The sequence below is a fragment of the Monodelphis domestica genome, chromosome 3, assembly GCF_027887165.1.
Source record: "Monodelphis domestica isolate mMonDom1 chromosome 3, mMonDom1.pri, whole genome shotgun sequence".
NCBI classification, from domain to species: Eukaryota; Metazoa; Chordata; class Mammalia; order Didelphimorphia; family Didelphidae; genus Monodelphis; species Monodelphis domestica.
This window is the reverse complement of record NC_077229.1, coordinates 118,538,762-118,563,831: the sequence shown is the minus strand read 5'-3', so window position 1 is coordinate 118,563,831 and position 25,070 is coordinate 118,538,762. Positions and strand designations below refer to the sequence as shown.

General features: G+C 36.5%; 1 pseudogene; it reads right to left on the bottom strand.

Annotated features, from left to right (window-relative positions):
- Positions 1–24,142: 24,142 nt before the first annotated feature.
- LOC100619215 (DNA replication complex GINS protein PSF1-like) lies at positions 24,143–24,769 on the bottom strand (annotated as a pseudogene).
- Between the last annotated feature and the right edge of the window lie 301 nt (positions 24,770–25,070).

Sequence of the window (25,070 nt, the reverse complement as noted above, 5' to 3'; positions counted from 1 at the left end):
TTTAATCAGATCTATTTTTACTTTGGTTTTGTCAGATTATGACTCCTATCTTGCTTTTCTCAGTTGATGCCCAATAAATTTTGCTCCAACCTCTTACCTTTACCCTGTGTGTATCTAACTGCTTCATGTGTATTTCTTATAGACAATATATGGTAGGATTTTTGTTTTTAATCCACTTTACTATCTGCTTCGGTTTTATGGGTGAGTTCATCCCATTCACATTCAGAGTTATGATTACCACCTGTGTATTCCCATTCATTTTGATTTCCTTTCCTAATCCTGCCCTTTCTTCTTTCACTATTTTCTTCCATACCAGTCTATTTTCTTTTAATTGGTCCCCCTTTTCCCCATCCTTATTTTATTTTTCTTCCTACCACATCTTCTTATTCCTCTCCTATTTCACTTTAAGGTCTATTAAGCATGCCCCTCCAACCTTTACCTCCCTTTTAATACACCCTGGTTCATACCTCCCCCTCTTCCTTATTCCCTTTTAACTTCTTGGTAGGATAAGATAGAATTCTATATCTCAATAGATCCCACTGTTCCTCCCTCTCAGAAGTGATTCCACTGAGAGTAAGGTTTAAGTATTACCCAGTACCACTATCTTCCTCTCTTTATTATAATAGTATCCCCCACACACACACACCTCTTTATGGGGTAGAATTTATCCTATTTTACTTCTTCTTTTGAGTTTCTCTTAGTACCATCCTCTTTTTGCCCTCCCCCTCAATTTTTTTTACATGTCATCTTAAACAGCTTAATAATACATCCTCTGCCTAAGAATATTTCTTCTTTCTACTATGATAATGAAAACAGTTTTTAAGAGCTACAGATATCATTTTCCATGTAGGAATATAATCAATTTGACCTTATTGAAGTTCTTAATTTTCCCCCCTCTTTCTTGTTTATCTTTTCATGGTTCTTTTGAATTTTGCATTTGGACATAAAATTTTCCATTTCATTTTGGTCTTTTCTTTGGTAGTGCTTGGAAATTTCTATTTTACTAAATGCCCATTCTTCCCCCTGAAAGTACATAATCAGTTTTGATTGGTAGGTGATCCTTGGTTGTAGACTCAATTCTCTTGCCTTCTTGAATACCATATTCCAAGTCTTGTGGTCCTTTAGTGTGGAAGGTGCCAGATTCTATGTAATCCACCCTGGAGCTCATTAATATATAAATTGTCTCTTTCTGGCCACTTGAAGCTTTGGTCTAGAAGTTCTTGAATTTGAGTATAACATTCCTGGGGAGTAGTCTTTTGGGGATTTAAAGTAGGAGGTGATTTATGGATTCTTTCTATGTCAATTTTGCCCTCTTTTTAAAGAATATCAGGTAAGTTTTCTTGAATAAATTCTTCTAATAAGACATCAAGAATATGTTGTTGTTGTTCTAGGCTTTTAGGTAGACCAATAATTATCAAGTTGTCTCTCCTGAATTTGTTTTTCCAGATCTGTGGTGTTTTCAATGAGATATTTCATGTTTCCTTCTATTTTTTTTTCATTCTTTTGATTTTACTTTATTAATTCTTGCTGTATTGTAAGATCACTAGCTTCTACTAGCCCAATTTTAATCTTTAAAGACTGATTTTCCGCTATGATCTTTTGATTTTCCTTTTCGGTTTGGACTAACCTGCTTTTCATGGCTCCCGACAGGTCAATTCTGGACTCCAATTTGCCTATTACTTCATTTGACTCTGTGCCTCTTTTTCCATATGGACAATTTTGTCTTTCAAGCTGTTATTTTCTTTTTGTTACTTTCATTTCTTTTTTCCCACTTTTCTCCCCATTTTTCTTCTATCTTTCTTACTTGGTTCTTGAACTCCCTTTTGAGTTCCTCAAGAGTTTGTGATCAATTTCCTTTTTTTGGGAAAGTTTGGATTTCTTTGCATACTTTTCACTCTCTACTATTTTTTCTGTATTTTCCTCTTTCTTTCCCAATAGAAATTATTCAGGGTCAAGAGCATTTTTTGTTGTTGCAAATTCCTTTTCCCATAAGCAGATTGTTATTCTGAATGTTAGTAGTCATTGCTTTCTTACCTTCTGTCTTGCAGGGCTTTGCCTTCATAATATCTTCCCTTCCCTGTCAGAAGCTTGAATGAGGGCAAGGAGATCTGTGATGTTCTTTGTGTAGCACTCATTTTAAAGCATTTTGCCCTAAGGCTATGTTTTCAGGTCCTATGGCCTTGTTTGTGGCCAACCATGGTTCTGTCTAAGCTCTGTGCTCTGCTGCCCAAGCTCCATGCTCTTCAGCCTCAAGTATCACTGCTAAGGCCTTTCACTGCCCTCAGGGGTAAGTCTGTATAGCTTTTAGTCAGCCCCTGAGAATTTAGAGATTGCTCCAGCCCTTGCTCTAATTCTATGTGGAAGGTGGTGTGGGGGAGGGGTGATCAGCTTGCTTTTTGATTAGTGCAGTTTTGTCCCCTTATAGCATGGGAATCTTTAATCATTGCATACCTTTAACACTGTGTCCAGTGGGAGAACCCCTTTACTCATCTGGTTTTGATTTCTGTCCTTTGAGACATTTTGTAATGATTGGCAATAGATAAGCTACTATATTTTAGTTATTATTGTTTTCATTAATATTAATATTATTTTATGTTTTACAAGGGAAGCTAGATTAAATTTCCAGGTTTTGGTTTGGAAGAGAGAACAACAAATGTGAAATGTTTAGAAATGAGAAATAAAACTGAAGATCTTAAAATTCTGATCAGTTCAAGAATGAGGCAATGTGAATAAAGTACAAGACTGTGTCATTTCTGGCACTTTCTTGCCATGTGACTTAAATCTCTCAACCTCTCAATTCCACTTCACCTTTTTCTCTCCCTCCCACATGCCAATGATCAATGACCAGAAATTCCGTATCTATATTAGTAAATACTCCCTCTTCCTATAGTTCTTTACACCCATGAAATCATAAACCTGAACTCATAAATTAATTAATCAAGTGTATATTTAACACATGTTATGTATATACTCTGTCCTAAGGATAAAATAATAACTATGCTCAAAAATATATACTTTAATAATGAGGAAAGATAAACACCAATAGCTACAGCCCCAATAAGGATATGATTAGTGTATATAGGTAACTTCATAATAGAGAAATATTAGGGTATAAAGAAAGATTACTTCTAGGAGAAGGGGCTCATGGGAAACCTCATTAAAGGGGTGACACCTGAGCTCAACCTTGAGAGAAAAGAATTTCAACAAAGAGTGAACTGAACAGAGACTGTTGGTGGTAATATGCTAAAAAGTATGAAGATTAAAAAATAAAAAAGGACAGAAGGCCAGGAAATGACAAAGTATCCAATTTGGTTAAAACAGAGTACCTGAAAAATGTGTTGGGGTTAGGTTCTAAATGATTACTTGGGAATAAAAGTTGGAGAAAAACTGTGTAAGGCCTTGAATATCAGGCTAAACAGGGTGCATTTTATTATGTAAATAATTGGGAGACTTTCAAGGTCCTTGAACAGGGAATCATTTTAGGAATTAAGGATGCTAGACATTGGGAAACATGTCCTGGAAGTATTAGGAGGATGGATTGGAGAAAACAGAAGTGGCAGGGGAGATTGGTTAGCAAGCTATGACAATAGTTACAATAAAGTGGTCTAAAATCATGTGTTAGTGGGGACAGCATCTCTTGCCAGGGTGAACAATATTCTAGAAGTGGAATCAATAGGACCAATATTACACTGAAGTCAAACATTATCCACTTTTCTATCTTGCTGAGGGCTGACCCTGGAACTGCTGCTGTCAGCTCTGCTTTCTCATAAAGCACTGCAAATTAGTTAGTTGGAAGTGCAGTTAGTGTTTCATAATAATCAGACAGTTCATTTACAAATGTCTTCAATGCTAGTCCAGAACCCTTCATTTTAATAGAATATACATGCAATGTGCCTATTAATTATTAATCCATGATTTCCTTTAATATATCATTGGAAAAAATGTTGGATTTCCATTTGTTTTTCTTCCCTGGTTGCTTTTTTCTTTCTTCCTCCTTTCTTCCCTTCTCGCTTTCTTTTCACCTTCCCTTTTCTACTTACATCTTCACATTCTTTAAATTCTTTCTTTTTGTTCCTTCCTTCCCCCATCTCTCTTCCCTCCTCCTTTCCTTCCCTCCCTCTCTTCCTTCCTTCCTTCCTTCCTTCCTTCCTTCCTTCCTTCCTTCCTTCCTTCCTTCCTTCCTTCCTTCCTTCCTTCCTTCCTTCCTTCCTTCCTTCCCTCCTTCTACCTTCCTTCTGTACTATAAACCAATATTTACTACTATTATATGCCAGACACTGCTAGTTTCTGGATATGTAAATACAATAAAAAGAAAGAAAGTTCCTGGATTCAAAAAGCTCATTTTCCAACAAGGAGAAGCAATACATAAAAGAAAAAAAGCTAAAAAATTGAAAGAGAGGTAAAGAGGTAAAATGAAGAAGTATTTTAAAGCTCAAAAGGCAGTATATGGTGGGAAATAAGCAACTGACTATTACATGAATGGAAATTTTGGAAGTCATTGATCCACCTTCTAGCCAGAGTATAATTAGAAGAACAGAGGGTAAAGATGAAATGTCAGTACCAAGATGAAAGGAAGGGAAGGGAAGGGAAGGGAAGGGAAGGGAAGGGAAGGGAAGGGAAGGGAAGGGAAGGGAAGGGAAGGGAAGGGAAGGGAAGGGAAGGGAAGGGAAGGGAAGGGAAGGGAAGGGAAGGGAAGGGAAGGGAAGGGAAGGGAAGGGAAGGGAAGGGAAGGGAAGGGAAGGGAAGGGAAGGGAAGGGAAGGGAAGGGAAGGGAAGGGAAGGGAAGGGAAGGGAAGGGAAGGGAAGGGAAGGGAAGGGAAGGGAAGGGAAGGGAAGGGAAGGGAAGGGAAGGGAAGGGAAGGGAAGGGAAGGGAAGGGAAGGGAAGGGAAGGGAAGGGAAGGGAAGGGAAGGGAAGGGAAGGGAAGGGAAGGGAAGGGAAGGGAAGGGAAGGGAAGGGAAGGGAAGGGAAGGGAAGGGAAGGGAAGGGAAGGGAAGGGAAGGGAAGGGAAGGGAAGGGAAGGGAAGGGAAGGGAAGGGAAGGGAAGGGAAGGGAAGGGAAGGGAAGGGAAGGGAAGGGAAGGGAAGGGAAGGGAAGGGAAGGGAAGGGAAGGGAAGGGAAGGGAAGGGAAGGGAAGGGAAGGGAAGGGAAGGGAAGGGAAGGGAAGGGAAGGGAAGGGAAGGGAAGGGAAGGGAAGGGAAGGGAAGGGAAGGGAAGGGAAGGGAAGGGAAGGGAAGGGAAGGGAAGGGAAGGGAAGGGAAGGGAAGGGAAGGGAAGGGAAGGGAAGGGAAGGGAAGGGAAGGGAAGGGAAGGGAAGGGAAGGGAAGGGAAGGGAAGGGAAGGGAAGGGAAGGGAAGGGAAGGGAAGGGAAGGGAAGGGAAGGGAAGGGAAGGGAAGGGAAGGGAAGGGAAGGGAAGGGAAGGGAAGGGAAGGGAAGGGAAGGGAAGGGAAGGGAAGGGAAGGGAAGGGAAGGGAAGGGAAGGGAAGGGAAGGGAAGGGAAGGGAAGGGAAGGGAAGGGAAGGGAAGGGAAGGGAAGGGAAGGGAAGGGAAGGGAAGGGAAGGGAAGGGAAGGGAAGGGAAGGGAAGGGAAGGGAAGGGAAGGGAAGGGAAGGGAAGGGAAGGGAAGGGAAGGGAAGGGAAGGGAAGGGAAGGGAAGGGAAGGGAAGGGAAGGGAAGGGAAGGGAAGGGAAGGGAAGGGAAGGGAAGGGAAGGGAAGGGAAGGGAAGGGAAGGGAAGGGAAGGGAAGGGAAGGGAAGGGAAGGGAAGGGAAGGGAAGGGAAGGGAAGGGAAGGGAAGGGAAGGGAAGGGAAGGGAAGGGAAGGGAAGGGAAGGGAAGGGAAGGGAAGGGAAGGGAAGGGAAGGGAAGGGAAGGGAAGGGAAGGGAAGGGAAGGGAAGGGAAGGGAAGGGAAGGGAAGGGAAGGGAAGGGAAGGGAAGGGAAGGGAAGGGAAGGGAAGGGAAGGGAAGGGAAGGGAAGGGAAGGGAAGGGAAGGGAAGGGAAGGGAAGGGAAGGGAAGGGAAGGGAAGGGAAGGGAAGGGAAGGGAAGGGAAGGGAAGGGAAGGGAAGGGAAGGGAAGGGAAGGGAAGGGAAAATTTTTTTTTTCAGGAGCATGAGTTTTACTGGTGGATGAAATCCTAAGCTGAGTTTTACTGGTGGATGAAATCCTAAGAAGTTCAAAAGCATTGTAAAAGTTAGGAAATGAAAAGCTGTCCATAGCCTTATCTCTCTCCTCCTTCCCTCTTCTCTTCTCTTCCCTTCCCCTTTCTTTTTTTTTGTTTTCCTTCTGTTCCTCTTTCATTCTTTTTTCCAATGAAAAAATAATTGTGATTATAAAGAAGACAAGGGAGAAAGATCAACATCAAATAAAAAAAAATATTGATTTCAATTTTCTTCCATTATGTGCTAGATTTGTGGACCTTAACTAAATCATTTCACTTCTTAATGTCAGATTGCTCTTCTACAATTAAGAGATTATAATATTTGCTTTGCCTCCCTCATAGGATTGCTGTAAAGATAAAAGGAAAAAAAAATTTGAGAATTCTTTGGGACTACAAAGTGTTATATAAATTTCACTACTACTGTTATTGCTGATAGATAATGACAAAATAATGTATGCTAAAGGAAATCTTACTCTGATTTGTTGTTGGATCGATATTTCATTACAATGGAAATTCCATCCATTGATACAAGTTATAATTCATCCAAATACTCTCATCCCATTTCTTATTCATGCTGAATAAATTCATCATAATATATCTAATAAATACTCTCAAAAGGGTCTGTTTAAGGTGTCAGCGATAATCTTTTGATGTTACTAGGGTATCATAGTGCTATATTTCAAACTATGCTGCCCGTCAGAGATATGGGCACCATAATACCTCAAATCTTCAAAGGATTGGTAATATCATTGATGTGGAGATTCTTAAAGAACCAAACATAGTAGAACCCCACTACTCAGGAAAGTTCTTATTGTTCCCCAACAATATACTGATAGATAAAATCAATGGATAATAGATGTATCTTTGTTTACTTTTTGTTCCATGAGTTGTCTAACCAATCTTTTTTGAGCAGTCATGGATCTTATCGAGGAAAGTCTGTAGCATTCTGCATCTTGATATCATCTGCACAATGCTATCCAAAATAATATTGTCCTAGAAGACCTCACCATCCACAGGTAATTTTGTTTCAAAAAGATTAAGGGAAATAGCTAATCAGCATAATATGAAGAGTGCTGAGCCTAGAGTCATGAAAAATCTTAATTCATATCTGGATTCAAATATTTATCAACTATGTAACTGGACAATTATCTCTTTCTGCCTCAGTTTCCTCACTTGTAAAACAATTTTGTGTGGAGATCAAATGGGATATTTAAATCATCTGGCATAGTGCCTGGTAACTAGTAAGCATTTAAATGTCTGTTGCCTTCCTTTTGTTCCTTTTATTTATGATAATGTCATAAATGTCAATAATAAAAAATGTAATCACAATTAGGTGAGAAGAAATGCAAAAGCAAAACATATGACATCACTTATCACATGTATATATGGGTATGTGCTTTGGGGTTTAGGCTTTAAAAGATCGCTCTAAAGAAAAAATGAATAATATGGAAATGGGTATCAAGTGACAACATTTGTACAACCCTGTGGAAATGCTTGTCAGCTCTTGGGGTGTGGAAGAGGGGATGGAAAGAAAATGACTCATGCCAACATGGAAAAATATTTAAAAAGAAAAAAAAAGAAAGGGGATCATAGAATTATAAATCTGTAGATGAAAGTTTTATCAGGAACTCTCTTGTACAAAATCCTCATTTAAAAGGAAAGGAGTGTGGAGCCTAGGAAAGCCAAGTGATTTGCACAAAAGTCTTTCATACAGCATATCAGGCGAAATAAGATAGATTAAAATCTAAGTCTTCTGATTCTACAGCTTCTCTATCCCTAATTCCAAGTTATTTCTGCCAAATATTGTGCTCTGTGCTTGAGGAGGGATTTAAACTTTTTTTTTTTTCCTGAAAACAAGTCCAATGTTCTTACCCAGTAGGAAACTTGGCTACTGGTCAGCAATGTGGACAAAAATATGGACAGGTATGAAGTCATGGCTATGAAGTAAAAGCTCACTGAAATCAAGGATTCTCACTTTTTACTTTTAATGTTCAGTTTCTAACATAGTTCCAAGTATACACACACACACAGACAGGGGCTGATAAAGATACTTGATGGATGGATGGATATGGCTAGTATTAAAATTTCACCACTGAACCCCTAAATCATATCAACACAAAATCTCATGGTCCTAAAATACAATTTGAAAAATGATAAATAAATCTATTAAATTTTACTTACAATTCATCACTTAATAAGAGTTGTAATGTAACTGAAAATCTAATCATATAATACTTGCTTCAATATTTCAAATATCCATGATGCTCTCTACATTGTCTCTTCCTCCCTAATACATGATTCCTCCACCCAGACATAGTAGATGGATTCATGTGTTGCTGTGACAAGATAAATTCATCACTTAGTGGGCAACAGTTTGATGATGAGGATCTCTGAATATATATATTAAAGTGTGTGAAATATGCAGATGATATTTTGGGAAGGAATATAAATAGGGTTATTTGTCTCTGCTTTCAAAATAATTTTCCTTACCATACCACATATTTAGTTGAGAATTATTTCATATTATCCAAGCTTACTGAACTATAATTTATGGTTTCCATCAGAAATTTTAATTCCAAAAGTGTCCAACAGATTCATTAGTTTGGGAAACATTCTTCCTTTTGATAAGGAGACTGAGGAGTTGTTAAGGACTCTGGAGTGGACAGGAATGCTCATGCAGAGGTCTTACTCAGAAAGCAGAGAACAAATGAAGAATAATTTTGGTGCTGACACATTAGATGGCAGAGCAAGCATTTCAAAATAGCCTGACATATTAGAAAGGTGGGTCAACTTAGTGATAAAAATGGAATAGGGAAAATATAAAATATTAAAATTATATTTGAGAAATTGACCTTATAAGAAGGAAATGGCATATGACCTAGTTAAATGGAAGTATGTCTGCAAAATGTCTGGGGATTTTAGCAGACTCCAAACCCAATATAATTCAACAGTGATAGAAGAGGCAAAAGAAATTTCATGTAATCTTAGACAACATAAAGACATATTGCTTCCAGAAATAATGTGGCAATAGCCTGTTGTGCCCTAATTAGAACTTTCCGAAACCTACTTATTAAGTGACTACTATGCAGAAGACTTCATACTCAATAATGAAGATTTAAAGATAAAAATTAAATAGTTCCTGCCTTCAAGGAGATTAAATATTTATAGAAGTCCTTTTTGTGGTGGTGAAGAACTGGAAATTGAAGAAATGCCCATGAGTTGAGGAATGACTAAACAAAGTGTGGCATACTTTTTTTTTTTTTTGGTGAAATGTTGCATTATCTAATAGGGTTCCCATTAGAGGAAAGAAGGGAATTACCTGAATGATTTAATGTTTCAAAAGAAAAAAATACATTTAAATTAAAATTTAAAACTCCATAGGAAGAATGCCTGGGGTTGACTGTCACAGGGAAGAGATATTTTACTTCTTTTGGTCAAAAGGACAGAAGCTAGAACAACCAGTAAAAGAACAAAAAGGAAATTTAGTTTCAGTGTGAGAAAGATGACCCAAACAAATACAGATATGGAAAAGTCTAATGAGAATTCTTTCTTTAAAAGTATTGGTAACCATAACTAGGTATCTTCAAGCTAGACAGGACAGATGACCACTTGTCACTTATGCTATAGTCGTTATTCTTTAGGGATTGGGAATAGATTGAGACATATGGTCACACAGGATTAGTGTGTTGATGGGTTGCAATGTGTATGGTTAAAGACAGTTACCACAGTAATGAGAATAGAGGTCAACAAAAGGCATATAAAACCACCAGAATTCCTTAGCAACCATGCTATGGGGGTATGCTCTAAGATTATTTCTATATGAAATAACAGAGAATGCTCATAATGAACATAATCAGCTTGGAGTTTCCTCTGAGAATTATTGACTTTTGCTCCATAAACCCCCTATTTAAGGAAGGAGACAACACTGACATCTCAGATTTTCTGGATGTATTCATTTTGAAATTCATTGACTTCACCATACTCTTTGCCCCTGGGTAATAGTAGTACCATGACATTGTAAACTCCTTGTGGGTAAAATCTCTCTCTCTCTCTCTCTCTCTCTCTCTCTCTCTCTCTCTCTATATATATATATATATATATATATATATATATATATATATATATAGGGACATGGTGCCTAATAAATGCTTATTGATCATTGACTGTTGCTCTGGCTTAAAAACAGCAAGATGGTCTTTTGTTTCTCAATCAGTTATCCAGCAGGGGAATGTTTTCTCCTTCTTAGGGTTTGGTAATGAGATATTTGTGAGAATGTGAAGAACAGTGTTTTAGCGAGGGAAGAGAATAGACAGTGCTTGGCTTAAAGGACTATGGAAGACTGAACAGCAATCAGTAAGTGACATAGCAGTCTGGAAGAGGAAATAATATGCATTTTATTTACTATGATCATTAGAGTGAGGCTATGATGATGAGGAACATAGATGAGGATAGAAATGAGAATGAAAAAGACACTTTAATAATAAAGATCATATTTCTATTGTTCTTAAAGTTGAATTCATTGCCATATTTGAGCCCTAAGAAAAACTTGTAAGGTGGATGCTAAAATGAAAGGCTAAGTTACTTTCCCATGACCACACATGTGGTGTTTGTGTGTGTATGTGTGTTCATATGCAGCCTTTTAGGATTTCAGTTGCAGATACCTTCACCAGACTGCAAAAGGGATCCAGAAATAGAATATTATATCTGAAAGGGACCATAGAGATTTCTAAGTTCAGCTATCAAATTTTACAAATTTACCATTGAGAAAACTGTGGCAGAGAAAGAGGAAGAGATTTGGGTAAAACCTTCTTCTTCTCTTCCTTCTCTTCTAGATGTGGAAAAGAATGCAGATCTCCTGAGTGTAGTTCCAATCTTCTCTTCATTTTAGTAAAGCTATTCTTTAAATACTTTGCAATAATTTATACATCAGTGAGAAAGATATATGAAAAAACATAAAGAATATGTGAGGGGGTTTTCTACAGGAGTAGGGTAGGATAAGATAATTGAGATGTGATTAAGAGATGAAAGGAGAGCTTTCAGCAGAAGATGATAGATTGAAAAAATTAGTTGGCACCTATTGCAGAAAAGAATCAACTCCTTCAGAATTTTATCAAGAGCAAGAACTAGATCTAGGTCAATGGTCCCACAGCAAATTATTTAGGACATTTAAATCTTCCTTTCTTTCATTTACCTTGCATTTTCCCATCTCCCTGTGTTCCTCCTTCCATCCTTCTCTCTTTCTCCCTTGTTTCTTTGCTTTTCAGTCTTTCTTTCTTCCCCTCCCTATCTTGTTTTCCCATGAATTCTCTCATTTCCCCCTTTCTTTCCCACCATTCTTTCTCCTAATAAACATCATAGTTAAGAACACCTTGCTTGTTCCTTTCACAGTACATATTGATGTAATGATATTTCTGTCCCATTTCCCAAAGGATTTGTTAATATTATTTTATGCAGTTAATAAGTAGCATTTAGATAAATCTGTGGAGATCACGGCAAACCATCTAACAGTACACTCATGAGTTTGTATATGTGTGCATGTATGTATGGGTTTGGGTGTTGTATGTGTATGTGTGTATGGAGGTAGAATGTAAGCTTCCCTATGAATTGGAATTAGTCCTGGGAAGAAAAAAAAAACATGATTTTTTAAAACTACCTCTTTTCAAGCAGATATAGTCACTGTAATTGAGACCAAAATTTCAAAACATCTACCAATAGTCAGGGATAATAGATTGAGACCTATAAGGAATTCTGGAGATTATCTAGTACAGCTTTTCATTCATTCTACAGATGATCAAATTGAGGCCTAGAGAGGTATGTAAACGTAAGTGTCATTTGATTCTAACACATCTGAATTCAAAATCAGAACTTTGTTTCTAATGCACCACAGAGAATGCTACCACTCAGAGAAGCCAGTGGTAGCCCTTTGCTCCTAAAATACAATAGCTCCAAAGAAGAAAGAGCTCCAAAGAAGAAAGAACATCAGAATTTTGTTTTTGTTTTTTAGGCTTTTTTTTTTTGCATAAACAAACATCTTTATCTAAGGGACTCACTTTCCTTACCTGTCAAATGTGGAGTTTAGATTAGATTCAACAAAAATACATTTTTGAATAATTTGGGCTTCATTATTCTGTTCTTTTGCATTTTTATTCCATTTTTAAAAATCTGTCATATTGAAATGTAATTGCTCCTGGGCCTATTAGCACCCGAATCTTTTATTAACTAATACCTAGGCTGTGTAAGTAATCCTTGTTAATCCTGACTGCGCCTGCTTGAATCTCCTAGCTATTTACTAATTATGTGGTTCTGTATAAATTAATTCAAGTTTCTAAGTCTTAGTTTTATTATGGATAAAATGTGATATACAATACTTGAATATTTATACTGTCACCTGAAGGATACTGTACTGCAGTAGAAAGACAACTAACTGGCCTTGGAGTCAGGAGATACCCCATCTGAATCTTCCTTTTAAAAAAAAAAATCTTAACATATTTTTCCATGTTCATACGATTCACTATCATACCCTTCCCTCTTCCCTCCCCCTTCTGGAGCTGACAAGCAATTTCACTGGGTTGTACAAATGTTATCACTTGATACCTATTTCCATATTATTCATTTTTCCTATAGAGTGATTTTTTAAAACCTAAACCCCCCAATCACATACCCATATTGAATCTTTCCTTTGATACCTACTAACTTCAGAACCAGGGCAAATAAGTCTGATCAGCTCTTGAAACTTTTTTACTTATCTGTAAAATGTTAATAATAGTAGTAGTAGTAGTCTCTCGGTAAACGAGGATGACGATTGTCTTTGTGCGTTTTTTGTGCACAAAGACACTTGTGCATGAAGGAGATTTAAGTGGAAGAGTCGTTGCACAGAGACAGTCCCACTCTCTCAGCATTGGAAGCCTGGGTCCAGTGGCACGAAAAGTCGTTACACCTGGAGACTTCCTCAGCTGATTGGATGACTGTGTTGTCTTTTATGCTCCAACATGGTCTAAGACAGTTTTGGTCCTTGTCTCTCAACTATGAGCTAATAAGGGAGATGTTATAGTTACCCAAAGCTGTGAGAAAAAGTCTGTCCTTTCCTTAGTAAATCATGTATTCATAGGATCACAGATTTAGAGATGAAGGAGTCATCTAGAGAAGAAAAAGCTCTGCCCTGAAGGTGGTAAGTGGATTGACCCAAAGGCACCCAGAACTAAGATTCAAAACCAGCTACTCTTACTCCAAAGTTAGCATGCCATGTAACAAGTTTCAAAGAGGATAATATCAACAGATATGAATTCGACAGAAATGAAAACAGTAGATATTTGATCATCTTTTGGGGTTTATAAATGATCATCTGAAGACTGACCATCAAATTGATGTCTTTGCTGTAGTAAATCTCTGGGAGCTTCTATAGATCTTCTGTTTTGTTTTCCTACCAATGACACCAAAAATGAAGTGAGCAGAAACAGAACATTGTACATACTAACAGTAATATTATATGCTGACCAACTGTGAATGACTTCACTATTATCAACTATACAATAATCCAAGACAACTCCAAAATAGACTCATGATGAAAGATACTATCCATCTCCATAGAAAGAAATGATGAGTCTGGATGTAGATTACAGCATACCAATTTTTCTTTTTATTTTCTGCAATAATTTCTTTTTTCTATGTCTTCTTCCACAACATGACAAATACAGAAATATGTATCATATGATAGCACATATATAATCTATATAAAATTGCTTACTTTCTCAGCAACGGTGGGGGAAAATTTGGAACTCAAAATATGAGAAAAAGAATGTTAATTTTTTTCTAGAGATAATTGGAAAAAAATTAAAATATTACTGATCAATTAAAAATAATATTGATGTTACTAAAAGGTTCAGCAGAATCAAGATGTAGAGTAAGTCAGGAACTCCACTGGGCTTACCCAAATTCCCTTCAAAATGACTTTAACACAACAGTCCAAATAAAATTCTGGAGTTCCAGAACCAAAAAAAAGATTGGGGTAAAACAATTTTCCAGGATCCTGGGAATTGCATTAAGGGAATATATCAGCAGAGAAGTGGTGATATTCTGAAGCCTTGCACAGATTGCTCAGTGTAGGCTGAGGAGGGTTGCCAATAACAAGCTATGGAGGCAGGTGAGCTGTAGTAGTAGTTTCATAAGTTCTAATACCAGAGATAGTAAGGGGATTGGAACATTGATCAGAGGGCCATTACAGGGAACTCTTTGCTGGTAATAGATGCCGAACCTTGTAGCTTTGCTTATTTGCAGTTCTAGGTCACAGTCCTAGAACCAAGAGGAGCACTAGCTCACGAATACGTGCAGTCACAGAGGTACAGAGGCTCTGGTCACAGTTCTAGTGGTTCTAGAGAAGTGTGCTTTTGGTCATTCTCAGATAAGACAACAGGCCAGGAGAACAGTGACTGCATTTCTCCTCAGAGCATACCACTTCAGAAAAAACAAAGACCTACAAACTCTCAAAGCTAGGTCTGAATATAGTAGCTATAAAGGCCTGAAGCTTGGAAAAGTTCCATCCTAGTAGCATAGCCCAACTTTAACATAAAGTTGAAAGTCAAGAAATAGGTCAGGAAAATGAGCAAACATAAAAGGAACCTGACTGTAGAATATTAGTATGCTCCCAGGGAAGAACAAGGCAAAAATGTAGAAGACAATGAAGTCAAAACAGTTTCATAAAAAGTTTCAAAGTCAAATGTGAATTAGTTATAGGTATTTTAAAAATATGTTTTCTTAGTTTTTCGTTTCATATTTTCTTTTACAACATGGATAATATTTTTTAAAGTTTAAATGGCTGCACCTGTATAATCTATATCAAATTGCTTGCCTTCTTTAAGAGGAGGAGAAGTGGGAGGGATGGAGGGAGAAAATTTGGAACTAAATTTTTTAAATGTTCAAATTGATTTTACATATAATTAAAAAACATAAAAAATTAAAAAAACTGACATCAAATACAAAGAGCTATTATGAGAACCAAATAATATACATACTTGTATTATTTATTTACATATGTAGTATATATGTAGATATATCTACATAATGATAGTGTACATATTTAAACACACACATATTATATATTACATACATATATATGTATATATATATGTATAATATTAAGTGCTTACTATTTGTCAGGCACTGTGCTATGTGTTGGGGATATAAAAAGAGGCTAAGACAGTCTCTCCATTTAAGGAAGTTAAACTCTAATGCCAGAAACAACATGAATATATATATACACACACATATATACACATATATTTATACATATATGTGTGTGTGTGTATCTACACACCTATATCTATATCTATGTATATACATATAATAGACAGAGAGAAAGACGGAAGAAAGTGGGGAGGAGAGAGAGAGAGAGAGAGAGAGAGAGAGAGAGAGAGAGAGAGAGAGAGAGAGAGAGAGAGAGAGAGAGAGAGAGAGAGAGAGAATTTGAGTTAGGTTGTAAGGGAAATTAGAGTGGTAGCAGGCATAAAGTAGTGAGAGTTTTCCAGGCATGGGTGATAGCCACTGAAAATTCCTTATGTCAATAGATGGAATGGAACATCCAAAAGACCAATGTCACTATATTAATGAATTAATGAATTGAAAGGTAGGAGGGGATTGTTATAAAGGATTCCAAAAGTCAAAAAGAGCATTTTGTCTTTGAACTTGGAGGGGTCACTAGAGTTAATTGGCTGGACGGTGAGGAATAATCAGAGCTAAACTTTAAGAAAATACTTTTAGTGGTTATAAGATAGTGGGAAGTGGAGAGATATTTGAGGCAGGTAGACCCTTCAGGAAGCTATTATAGTACTCAGGTTTGAGGTGATGAGACCCTGCCCCAGGGAGGTAGTAATGTCAGAGGAGAGAAGGGAACATATTTGAGAGATGTTACAGAGGAGAAACAAAGTCTTTAGCAACAGCTTGGATCTAGGGGATGAGAGTGATAGAGAGAAAATGAGTAGTTAGTGATAATATAAAGTAAGATTCTGAGGGTGCTGGACAGTAATACAATTTGGAAGAGGTGAGTGCTTAGGGTAAAAGATAATGAGTTCAGTTTTGCAAATGTTGAAGTTAGGAGGTCTACTAGACATTCAGTTGGAGATGTCTGAAAGGTATTTGGAGATTTGAGATGAGAGGTCAGAAGACAGACTGGGGTAGGAAAGGTAGATTTGAAAATCCTAAACATTGAGATGATAATTAAATCTATGGAAGCTCATGAGAACACCAAATGAAGTAGTATAAAGGGAGAAAAGAGGGCCTAGGAGAGAACACAGTAGGATAGCTATGGTTAGATAGAGGACACGACAGAGAGGAGGATTCAGCAAAGGAGAATGAGAAGTGGTCAGAGAGGAATGTTTTGAAAACCTGGAAAGGAGAGAGTATCCAGGAGGAGAGAGAGAGAGATCAAGGATATCAAAGACTGAAGAGAAGCAATAGAGAACAAGGATTGGGAAAGATGTGGCAACTAAGATCATTAAAAACTCTGGCAAGACCATTTTTTGGTGAAATGATAAGATCTGAAGCTATATTGAAAAGAAATAAATAAAGATTGGGAGGAGAAAGAGTAGAGAAAACTTGTAGTTGACCTTTATGAGGAATTTTGTTACAAAAAGGAGAAGAAATATAGAATGATAGTAGGGATGGAAGGATCAAGTTAGGATTTTTGTTTTGTTTTGTTTTTGTTGTTTAATGAGGATTGAGTGATACATGGTGCCTAGTATATCCAAAGGGGCTAATAAATGCTTGTTTCATTTTTGGTTCCAGTCCTCATGTGATGCATATGGGTAGAGTTTTAGGCTTTGAGTCAGTAATCTCATCTTAACCATTTATCAGGTATATGAACAAAGTCACTGAGCCTCTCAGTGTCAATTTCCTTATCTGTAAAACATAAGAACAACGACTTCACAAGGTTGTCATGACAACCAATAATACTGCTGGTATTTATGGTACTTTATGATTTACAAAATTATTTACAATCAATTCTTTTAATCCCCATAATAATCCTGTTGCTTAGGTGTTACCATTCTACAAATGAAGAAACTAGAACACAGAGACCTGCCCAAGGTTATATAATGAGTAAATACTAGAGACAGGATTCAAACTCTGGTCTTGCTAATCAGAACCATGTAAATCTTAGTATAATTATTATATGATGTGAGTTTTAACCATCCTGGATGCACTCTAGCTTTGCTGTGTCATGAGATTCTGAGGACCTCTAACATTTAATTCCTCGCATTCTAATACAGAATACTATTTTCAGTATTTTAATGGCAGATCATGAGATTCCTGCTTTTTGTTATTAAAACAGAAGTCACAAATTAATTTCCTCTTTCATGTTCTTTTCCCTAGATATTCTCCTCTTCAAATAGGAACACAAGAAGACATTATTCAGAGAAGATTTTTCTTCTAAATGTTGACAATTTTGTGTCTTCTCTTTAGGGAGACTTATTTTATATCTCTATCCAAACAACAGGACTTTCAGTACCAAACTGCTCATTTGCTTTTAGCCTCTATGGAATTATTTTAATTATTGGCTTATATGTCTTAAGCCACATAAGAATATTTCAATACTTTAAGCCAGAAACATTGCTAGAAAGCATGTCTGTCCTAAGTACTTACTGTAGGGCACATATTGATGGAATAGTAAGGTATTTTATTATAATTTTTGCTTCATATGAGGATCTATTCACTCACAATATTTATAGAAGCCAACATGGAGTATACCATTGGGGAAATTTTTAATTTACTTTTATTATTTTTTTATTATTCAGGGCTCAGAGCCATTCTTCCTAAAGCATTTGGTTAACTTCTTCCATTAATATTAACTTCACTTAACCAAAACCTGACCCACTGAATAATAGTGTTAAGGGAAGACTATTTGACATTCCTTACATAGAAGCCTAAGGGGAGTTTGAGATCCAGAAAGTAATTTAACCATTTGTTAGCTCCCCTTGCTAACTGTATAAGGAAGAATTTCCCTGATGCCATGTTTCTTGGTTATCTTAGTGACTTGTAAATCTTCCCCATTCAATGCTCACATCATGAATATTCTAAATGCAGTTTAATCTGTAACTTGACTTAGTTTACCTATAAAGCTTGTCCAATTAGATTTGTTCCTCAAGGGATATATGAGATTTTTTGACTATTTTTTCAAGTTTTATGATACAGAAGGAAGAATGGGGTTATGAATTTTTCTTAAATTCAATGACCTAAGAGGAACTTACAAGACTGCAAAATGTAACAGAATTGTTTCCTATAACTCTAACATATTTTTTTTCTTTAAGATACCTTGTTAGAATCTATAATCTTTGTTCATGTTTAATTTTTTGTCTGAGATATGAACGTGTGCCCCACCATAAAATCTCTACAATTTATATATTCTAGTATATTCCTGTAGCAGTTCCACATGAATTCAAAAAGAAGACAGTTCTCCTATAACAAATTCAAACAACTTGGGTGTTATTGAAACTAGGAAAATTCAGGGATTGCTTATAGCTCTCCTAAAGATCATGTATGATGGATTCTTTGACCCTTTTCAGTTAAAAACTGAAGTTTGAAAGAATAGGAAAGAGGGCAGTCGCATGACAAAATAGCACATTGGAAACACAAAGAAAATGAAGTTTTGGGGACTCCTTAGGTTCTCAGAACCATGCTTGGAAAGCAGATGCTCCAGGCAATTCTCTAAAATCATAATGTTAAAGGAAGTCATAGGCTTTTTTGCCTTGGCAGAGCAAACTTCATCATCAAGGAGTTCCCTGTATCATTATAATAACAGGTTCACTCCCTATACTCAGACAACTGAATAAAGATAACTAGTGTAACACAACTTCCCAATTCAGAATATAACTATAATTTCTGGTCACTTATTTTTGTAAGAAATTGTGATTTGGGCCTATTTTTCCTAAAAACCTTGGTTATCTTTTTCTATTCTATTTCTTCAATATTTTCCCACAAAAGCAAACCATTGTTTTCTGATTAAAAAAATACATTTTATACCAAATTCCCCTAGGCTTTTATGAGTGACCACTGAAGGATGTGGCCTTAGTTTTAGTAAACTTCACTGTTTTAGGTTTACTTATAATTTTTTTTCTTGGAATGGGTTTAAATAAGAATTTATACAGCCTATTTTATGGTTTCTATACTAAAGTGTGTGTGTTAAAATTTTTTGAGGTATTTTTTTATCCATAGATTGATTTTTGTGCTGATAAATCCTATAGCCATTTCCTTTCCCTCATCTCTTAAACTATTTCACTTGAATTCATGCCAACTCATGTAAACAGTCTGAGAAAATGGGAAACTTCTTTGACTTTTAAAGTTTTAGGGGTTTTATTGTTGTTGTTGTTGATGTTGTTCTGATTATTTCTCTCTTAGAATGATTTTTTTCTCTCAATTATAGGAAATGCTTAGTACTTTTTCTTTTTATATAAGAATCAGATTTTTAAAATTTTATTTCTCTATATCTGGGAATTTTTAAAAATTGCTTTTGTTTTCATTCCTGCTTTGTGGATGCAGATGAATCATACTTATCCAAACTGCCTTGATTTTATGAAAATAATATTATGAAAATGTTGAATTTGATAATATGCATATTTCTTAAAAGTTGAATGACTCTTTGTATACCACTAATTGGCATATGGTGATATATTAAAATATTTTTAGTATTGCTTTAATGATTTGAAATAGTCTAGTCTTTCACTGTGCTATGTTATAAAGATAAATAGATATAGATAGATACAGACAACTATTTATCAATAGGTATAGAATATGCATATATGTGTATACACACAATACTCCTGTGTTACATATATTAGCACAATAGACCCTTGTGGAAACAATTCTATATATTTTCTAATTATATTGTATATTAACGTGGTTGCACAGGAAATAATCTCTAAAAACAAGAGATCTAAAGGAATTGCACATTACTTTCTTGCTTTTGTAGTTGAAAAATGTTGAATGAATATGACTATGTGCTTGCCCTGACCCCAGAGCTACCCATTGCTTGAGAATAGTCCAAACCAGTTTAAGAAGCTATGCTTTCCATGAGAACCTCCTGGTTGAACTGTATCTAAACTCTGTCCCTCATGTGCACTCCTGCACCCTGGTACTATATGGTGATCTCAGATTGCAATCCTTCACCTCAAAGAGCTTTTGTCATTGCTAATTTGATAGACTTCTTTAACCCAGGTTGAGAAAAGCATGGAAGTTTCTCAATATTAGAAGACCCAGATATTAAGAATGAAGATATTTTAAGAATATTTGGCAGTAAAATGAAAGGACTGGAAGATGATACAATTAAGGACATTGGTGTTACGACAGGTGTGCAAACTCAGGAAATTCTTCTCATTCTGCCTAAGAATTTTGCCCTGAAAGATATGTCCAAAGAATAGACTATAAGGAACCACTTCTAAGAATTTCATACTTGTCTAGCCTCTGTAGTAAAAATATCACCTAAAAAGAGAGAAGATCTAATAAAATAAATATTTCTATAGAGATATTGAATGTCCCAATTAAATTTAGGAATTCCATTCCATCTATGAGTAAAGTCAGGGTCATAACCCCTCTCTTAGAAAGATACCAGAGTCTCCAAAATTGACATTTTCTTTGGACATGAACCATATCCTCTAGGACCATGTTGGTGAATCTCTGCATATATGCTGGAGTATGTTAAAGGGGGCTGCTCCTCTTCCCCTCTCCATGTGCACTTGAGGACATTTCTCTTATCACCTGCCCCTCTGCCCAGTAGCCCAATGAGAGTGCTTCCTCCCTCCCCTGTTGAGGGAGTGGGGTCACAAGTGGTATGAGGGTGCAGTTTGGACACTCAGTCTCTAAGAGGCTGATCATCAATGCTTTTAGGAGAGCAATCCTGGGAGAACTGAATCAGACAGGTAGGAGTATATGGGAAGATCCCTGAGCCAGACAAAGTAATATGACTGACAGATAGCCTGAGAAGCATAGCTGAAGTGGTCAGTACATTGACTTATCTCATAGATGAAGGATTGGTGCTACTTTGCATGCATATATACAAACTTTAGTTGAGTGTTTGAGGGTGGCAGATTCAAAGACCTCTATACTAATTTTGCCTGTGGAGTTCCTGCTCAGGTTAGTAGATTATTTTTAATTTATAGGTACTGTGGATCCTGAGAAAGCAGAAAATAAAACCACTGCAGAGATTGAACCTAGTTGACCTTTATGTATTTTATGTCATACAACCATTACAGACACAGAAACCACTGACAGTGACATCTGACTTGAGACAGGTATACCTAAACTTCATGGATTTCATGGGGCTGTCGTAGCAGGTTCAAGGATCTATCAGATGTGGACTACAAAGGCAAAGCAACACAACAATATCACTAGTGCTGACCTACAGGTACAGAAGAATCCAAGACAACTAAGTGAAAGATAAGTATATAACTCTATTCTCCTTGGACAGACAAAAAATACCCAGGGAACAGAGGATACCAAAGCCTGATATAGTAACCCCTCTATCAGGTACTAAACCAAAAAAAATTCATATTTTGTTATATTTTGATTTTGTTATAATTTATACATGTGATATTTTCAAAATTATGCATATATGTAATTATAACAAATTATAAATTATTTTAATTGATAGCAATGCTTCTGTGGGTATAATGGCAAAGAAAATACAACATTGATCATGAAGAAGTTAAAATCTTTGGGTCAAACTTTAGGAAATCTGAATGGGTCAAAGGAAGAAAGTGATCCTGGGTCCTGAGCATTGTCACACTGACCTTATTAGTTTCTTACAGGTCTATTCCATTTGGATGCACAGGAACTCATACAAAAGGGATACTAAAAATTAAGAATGTGGGCTACAGTATTATCTTTCAGAGTGGATCTCAAGTAAACTTCATTTTCAAATATTTTTAATAATGGATATTTGGGTCAAATACCTTTAAAATAAATCATAGGGCTTAGATTTGACAATTTGAATAATAAAGGCATATTGATACCTAGGATATATCCAGGTGAATTCGAAATCTCCCCAGGAAGGTGTTAGAATCAATAGAAAAGTAGATACTATGGCTTTGCTATGCTAAGACCTCCCCCCCACCACACACACACACACTCACTGCAGTGTCAGCACTGATTGAAACTTATTATAGTCTTTTCAAAATCCTAGCAAGATACTACAAGAAACAAGCTGGAATCCATTACTCACACTTTGATCATCCAGTGGTTATGTAGAGGGTTACAAGAAGATAGAGACAAGAGCATCCAGTAAACACAGGACCCTGAGCTGTTTACTCTTTGAGTTTGTTTCTGAATTGTTTGACTTTGAGAACTGATACTACAATAGAAGGATAGATTGAAGCTGGAACTTAAGAAGAAAAATGGATTGTTACTGCATGAGTTGGATGTAGGATGTGCCTGAGGTAGAACCCAAAGAATCTAGCACATGAATTACCTATCATTCAGAGAAAGATGTAGGAGGATTCTTCTGTATCGCTTGGAAGATGGCAGAAACCATCTCTAAGAAATGTTGATTAATGGCATTATCAGAGCATCTAGCAGATCTTTTGCACCACCCATAGGAGTGCCTAAGAGAAATAGGAAGATACATGGGTGTGTAGGTTACCAAACTTTCAAGGAAAGCACTAAAATGGACCAATATAGTATGCACTGATGCAAAATGACCTCAATTGTTTGCTAGGCAGTCAGTGGTTTTCAGTACTGTACTTGCACAATATATATTCCCTAGATTTCTATGTCTGAGAAAAAGAAGAAAAAGATTGCTTTCATCTGCCCAGGGATTCAAAGGTCAGCTGTCTGATGGAAAGCTGACTCACACAAAAAGTACTGAGAAACTAAGCAACATATCTCTTTCCCACGTAGCTCTGGAGGAGGGAGGTGGAACTTATCAGGACCATTTACCACAAGCACCTATTGCCATTTGGAGACCAGTACATTGATCTTTATTTATTTGTTTGTTTATTTTTCATTGTCAGAAATGGAATTTAACAAATGGCAGAGTCAAGTAATTCTCTGAGCAAGATATTCTTTATGAACAGAGTTGTAAAGCCTGATTTTAAAGTGGTCTTATAGGCTAGCTTCTATTTAAATCAAAAGATACAGGGAGAGGATCAACAGTATCTTTTAAACCTAGATGTATCTGCCATCTGATTGATCTGACAGGAATCATTTGCACCTCCCCTGGCAAACTTAAGGTTATCCTGTTTGGGGGACACTTTAATGAGGAAGTATTTTAATAGTTTGCATCTCCTCCCTATTACTTCATTGTTAGAAAAAAGGATTGATTCATCCTCAGGATCATTCTGCAACTATGAAAGTGGTCTGGCTTTCAGATATGGCTTAATCATACTGCACTGACATTCAAAAATGATAGTTGCTTCATGAGAGACAGCTGTCTTCAGAGTCTTGACTAGAAAAATATAATCTATCTCAATCTGATTTTCCTGGCTTGGGGTTTCACTATGTCACCCTAGACATTAATTAGAAAATGTAAGGAAACAAAAGTCATGCCCTGGGGTGGGGTGGGTTTACTAGCTTCTGTTTACTGGCTGAATAAAAGTAAGTCCTCAGACACTTCCTAGATGTGTGACCCTTCTAAGATATGAGGTAAAAGGATTATTTAAGTGAATAAATAAAAGTAAGGATCCCTACTCAGGCAGCTACCTTGGGGCTGGGAATAATTACCTTGTTCAATTACACCCTTCCAAAAGTACTAGATCTTTAAAAGTGGGATCTGAGTAAATGGATAGATTCACATAGAAATGGTTATAAATAATATGATGCGACATTACCTTTCTTCATTTTATTAACAAGTAAGATAATATTTTTATGAACTCTATGTCTTAGCAAACCACATAATACAAAAGTGAAAATATCTTGAAATTATATTAAAAAGGTTTGTTTTTAACTTTTAGGGAAACGATGAAGATGAAAAAAGTGAATGTTTAAACTGGGGCAGACTCAACACTGTACTAAAGATGAAATTCTGCCAATGTTTTCAGGATGTTGTTATGACAGAACATGACGCCTTGCCTGATTAACTGTTCACGCTTTCATCTAGGTAAAAAAAAATGCTGACTTTTTTCCCTCAATAAAACTCAAGTGGCATCATCAATTTCAAATTCTCCTCTCTTTTAGACACTGCACCAATATATAGGCTTTTACAGGATTTCATGGCCTGTATACTGTCTAATCCTTCATCTCTACCCAAACATCTCATGTATGTAGCAAGAGACTTTTTATAATGATTGAACTATTCCCTTTCTTCAATTGATGTGCAGAATTGCAGAGCATTTGGCAAGACATTGCTGTATTCCCACCTGAGAACTGGAATCTAGAGCAATCGGTCACATAAATACTCTAACAATACAGCTTTGATTTCTCAGCAAAGAACAGTGCCAACATTTGATTGTCAGAATCAAGTTACTTTGTCTGTCTCACTTAGCATCATTTTTATAGTACTGGTTATGTTCTAACCTATATATGTATCTCTAACTTTCTTTGCCTCTAGAACTTGCCTGATTGCTTCTTCATTAAAGGCAGAGAGGTACCAGGAAACCATTTGAAGAATCAGGTGAATAGTTTTCCTGGAATCTACTTAATTCTACTGGTTCAGGAGCTTAAGTGAGTTGTCTTACCAGATTCTAGTGACTATTCCATCTTAAATTGCCTTGCAACTATTCCCTATACCTGTCATTAGCAAATTGCATGGCATAGAAGAATGCTTAATAAATAATTATTGACTTGAATTCTCTCAGAATATCACTCCTCATAGCCTGGACATGGGACTCCCAAAAGCCTCTTCCTGACACAGGAGCATTTCCAGAGCTGCTATTGAAATTCAAATTAATACATTCTTAATTTGGTTTAATAATTGCACTCTCCAAGAGGCTGAGAAGA